Here is a 5,005-nt window from a genome sequence, read left to right on the forward strand (position 1 = left end):
GGGCCCGAGCGCGGCGGCGCGAGCGTCGTCCCGTTCCCCCCCCCCGCGGAAGCGGCGGCTCCGCTTTCCCCCGTGCAACGGCCCTCAGAAAGCACCTGTTTAAGCAGCGTAGCAAGCGCAGCCCCAGGCAGCAGGGGTACCCTGTTAAAAAACTTCGTAATTCATTTCGGCTGTTCAAGCACCTTTGTTAGGAACATACCCCGTTCTGACCTTGCATTAATGAGCTTGCATTAATTAAAAAGGAATAAAGTCCACTCGGGTGCCCAAGCGGCAGACGATGTCAAGCGGGCAGTCACCTACGGGCGCCCAGAACCAAGCCCACGCGCACACCTCACCCACCCCCGGAAACACAAACACACAGACGAAGCAACTTGGCACTCCTCGCTGCTGCTAAAAAAAATAATAAATAAGTCACCCAGCAGCTGCTTTAAAGTGAGGGCATGGCTCACTTTTGAAAACCTAATTAGAATCACTGATAATTTCTCCTGTTTTTTAATATCAAGTCTGCTTTGAAACTGGCTGCTTGAGTGGAAGGCTGAAATGAAACACAGGCCAAGATGGCAGGCAATGCAGGACACGAAAGCACGAGATACAGCAGCTGCTGTGTTCCTGCTCTCCATCACAGGCACGCCCAGTTAAAGACGGTTTAAGCTCTCAAGTAACGCTTACTGGACATTTCGTTTTTATACGTCTTTCCCATAGTTGTACAATAGGATGAGGGCCTCAAAATACAGTGGGAGGATGAACACGCTTCGCTGAAGCGAAGTGGAGTTCTCTGGTTCAGCACTTCCAGTAGCACAGCCTAGAGAACGTGTTCAACGGGCACGGGAGAACATACTTGGGTCCAAGTAGCAAGGGAATCACGCACCATGTAGGCGTTGCAACAGACAGGTGCCTTTGCTATCACACCATGTCTCCTCTAACTTTCTACTTTCTGCCAAAGATCTCCCAGAAATCATCTTGCAATAGCACACATGCACTCGTACCACGCTTGCTGGATTCGTTAGGAGGTTATACCCACGCTTCCGACGCTGGGTTATCCCAGCAGCACTATGGTCACAGAATGAGGAAAGCCACTGCAGCATGAAATCAATCACCCCTCTCCCTCTTTGCAACCTCCTAGCGCTCCCATAATTCTTCTTGGCTACACCTTAAGATGCCCTTTCTTCTCCAATTTCTTGTGTTCAGTCTCTCAAGCAACAGATGTAGGGCTTGGCCCCGGTTTACTCCCTTTCCTATAAAATGTCTTCCAAAAAATAGCCAAAATCTCTTTAATGAACTAAGCAAATTCTTAAATAGCCTTTTATAAAGCTAATAAAATATTTTTTAAAATAGTGTCACGAGTAACCAAATTCCCAGTGTTTTGCAGCAGCAAAATACGTTCTGTTTGGGGTAACGTTATTCTCTGCTTTAATGAGATTGTAAGCGGTTTTACCCCTTCATCAGAAAAAAAACCCACAAATCCACGAAAACCCCAACAAACCCCCACCATAGCTCACACCTCGTCAGGCACCGAGGCATTTCTAGGATTATTCTGGAACCGCGGGTACAGTAGCAGCTCAAAAGAATAGAGGCCACCTTCTACACCACCAAGCACTTCAACTGTCCCTGCCCGCGGAAGCGGCTTGTGGACGCCTCCCTCCCAAGCAGGGTGCCATTCAGCCAGGTGTGATGAGATCAGATCAGCTGGTGGAGGCCCAGGTCCACCTCAAAGAAGAAACCCCCCAGCTGCTTGCTGCTTTGTTCAAGATATTTGGAAATTAATGACCTTTTGTGGTAAAGGCTTCAAATTAAAACATCTACCACAATTGTTATGCTACTATAAGCAAACCACATAGATACTTTACTGCACGTTTCTGAAACTGCAGATTTAAGCTCCAAACATTGGTAATAAGGGAGCAGTTTCTCTTTTCATAAATAGAAAAAAAATTACTATTGCTTCCAAGCACTTTTTGTACCAAAAGTGACACGTGTATTCTTTCTTCATTTTAAATTTACACCAGGAAAGAGAAAAAAAGGTAGAATGATTAAAATTAAAGCAAATCTTCAAACTCGTAGAAGCATTTTTCTTTGCAACTAAGAACTCCGTTTTTTCGGATGCAATAAATTTACTAATCAAGGACATGCCAACTGCATATTGCAGTGAGAAATTTATTTGGAATGGAGGAAAGCATTCTTACTGAATAATTTTGACAGGGAAAAAGGGCAATCTCTGTATACGTTTACACCTACATTCCTGAAAACAGGAGTATCAGTCACGCTACCCGTTCAAAACAATTTTCACATCTTTTATTGGTTTCCCAAACTCAGAAGTTAAGCAGAGGTTAGAGTGATATGAAAGTGCAGAGGCCCTACCTAAGTCACTGGTAAGAGGGGATCAACCTCCTGTTTCCTCTTTCTCTCGTACAGGTGTTAGAAGATAAGGAAGCAGACGTGCAGGCTAGTCAGGACTTCAGGAACACTGCGATACTGCAGCGCAGGAACCTGAATAGACCGGGAAAAAAGCAGGAAACTGATTAAGGGGGGGGGGGCAAAAAATCAGTAAAGGTGACCAGTAATGTGGCAGCTTGAGAAGTTTTTGTACACACTTGTTTTGCTAACTTGGTGGTAGTAGAAGGCTTACTGTATACTTCATTGGATGGACTGGGCCTGAAGAGCCTATAAAAAGCTTTTACAGTTGCCTAAGACTCACCCTTAACTCTGTCCACTTTGTATCACCCCTCTTGTTACTTTCTAGCAGGGCAAGTCGGACTTCCTTGGCAAAACTCACAGTACTTTCTCCCTTAAGAGCACAGCATTTTAAAATGCTCGTATTTGAAAAAGAGGCTGATTTACACTACATGAAACCAAGAGAATAACAATCGTTACGAGCTACTTCACGTTTTAAAGCTTATGTTTTATCTTGTGTAGAAGCATCCAAGTGTACCAGGAAACACTGCAAATTACAGGATTGCATAATACAGGAGCATTTCACTCATGTAAGTTTTTAATGAGGAATTACATGCCTATAGACTATATGAACCTCCTTTCAATGACTGTATAACTTATCGTTACAGCCAAGCTGACAGAGAACCTGACAGTTTAAGATAAAGAAGCTTCCCTGCCCAACCAACCGTAATTAAGATCAACATTTTTTAAAAAGCGACACGACACAATTAAGATAAATAAAAAAAACATTAGCTACTTCAAAATGTTTGCAGCTACCAAGCAAAAATAGCAAAAAAGCGACACAAGACACAAACAATTAAGATAAATAAAAAAAAATATTAGCTACTTCTAAATGTTTGCAGCTACCAAGCAAAAATAGCATTCCAAGGATCCAAGGATTTTCACTTTCTAATCTACTATTTAAAGATTATCTATACACATGCATATGACATTCCAGTAAGAAAAAGCAACAAGACTCCATTCCTTCATGTAATGGTACCTTTTTGCAGACTTTCTACAGTAACACAACACAAGTGATCTATCCTTGCTTAAAAAAATTGCTGAGCAGTCACTTTTGAGGGGAGTGTTTTTCAGACTTGGGGGGGGGGGATCACAAAAAGCTCCATTCGACAATGATCAGCTGCGTTCTGTTCTAGATGGTAACCGGCACGTAGGTGCCAGGAGAGAACCATGTAAACAAAACACTAAAAAAATTTACCTGGGTTACTCACGGATAACACACCAGCCCTAACCTCTCACTCTGTCCTGAGCCTTTCCTTTCAAATGTAGACAAAACGCACTACCTGCTCTGTTTGTCTTCCTCACGTTTTGACAGTATCAGTATTAGTATGCAGAGGCGTTACCACGGCCTTCACTTTTCAGGCAGCATAACTGAACACCAAAATAAAATTGATTGCATCTTGGTTGCTGGGTACAACTGGCAGGCTTCAGTCACTCTGACTGCTCCAATTCCACAGAGTAAGCCACAACAATTTCCCAAGACTTTTTTTTTTTTGCATATAAACGTCATCAAGACTCAAAGATGCACCTGCCAGTAACATTTACAGCTATCCGTTCAAAGCAGCCTTTCAGCTAGCATGTGATATTCCCATTCAGATGACAGACTGCTGCAGATGATGAAATGGCCTCCTCTTCTCCTGGCAGCGGCACTCCGAAACCCTACCACCACCTTCCCACCTTGCGAGAGCAACCATCGACAGCAAGGGTGATTTTTTCAATTACTGCTGGACAGTCCTACAATATGCTCTGAGTTTATTACGGTACAACACACCCTTGCTTGGAATACGGCAGCAAGCAGGAAGAAGTGGTGCAGATTTTGGACCCTGTTAAAAGTAGAAGGAGTTTTAAATAAGTCCGGGAAATTCTAGCACAATGAAGCCACTGAAAAGTATAAAATTGGAATCACAACGGTATCTTAATTAGATGATACAAGCTTATTTTCTTTACTAGGTACTGCATGTAGAAAAACATGAAAGCAGTATCACTGTTTGTTATGTGAAGCTTTTATCTTGTACTGTAGATTAACCGCTCTTCTTGTGCTACAGTACAAGTAGGAATAAAAAGGATCACAGGATGACAGTGAGATGCATTTTGAATTCCTGTTAACAAGAAAGAAAAAAGATCACACCTAACTGTTTTTTTAGGATTTTTATTGAAAAACATTAAAACCAAAAAATGATCAAGGTCAGTTTTACAATAAATTTAAGACATACAGAAAGGCTTACCTGCTCTTTGGATTTAGTGCAGGAACCTTATTCCAATATTTTTCTCATGCAATTGCTGGATTAAAATCACATTCTCATTTAACATCAAAATGGATTATTAATAATGCTTTCTTAGGATTTAACCTTAAAATCTGGTTTAAAAAGTCAATTTTCCAAAGGTTAAAAACATTTACACAGCAAGATTCCCTCCTTCGCAGACCAGCTAATAGCTTCCTGTGTCTGGTAACTGGCAGAAATAGACCACAGAGCTCATTTTTCCTTTTTGTTATTCTAACCTGAGAAATTTCTTAAATGCTGCTTACTGGGCTTTCAGATTTGGCAACATTACTTTA

At 41.9% G+C, this 5,005-nt stretch overlaps 1 protein-coding gene across 2 annotated transcripts in view; it reads right to left on the reverse strand.

The window, feature by feature from the left end:
• Positions 1 to 5,005, reverse strand: part of LARP1B (La ribonucleoprotein domain family member 1B) — a 52,633-nt gene that overhangs the window by 34,611 nt on the left and 13,017 nt on the right. The window lies entirely within an intron of this gene.

Source organism: Aptenodytes forsteri, unplaced genomic scaffold (genome assembly GCF_000699145.1).
Source record: "Aptenodytes forsteri isolate BGI_AS27 unplaced genomic scaffold, ASM69914v1 Scaffold109, whole genome shotgun sequence".
Lineage (NCBI taxonomy): Eukaryota > Metazoa > Chordata > Aves > Sphenisciformes > Spheniscidae > Aptenodytes > Aptenodytes forsteri.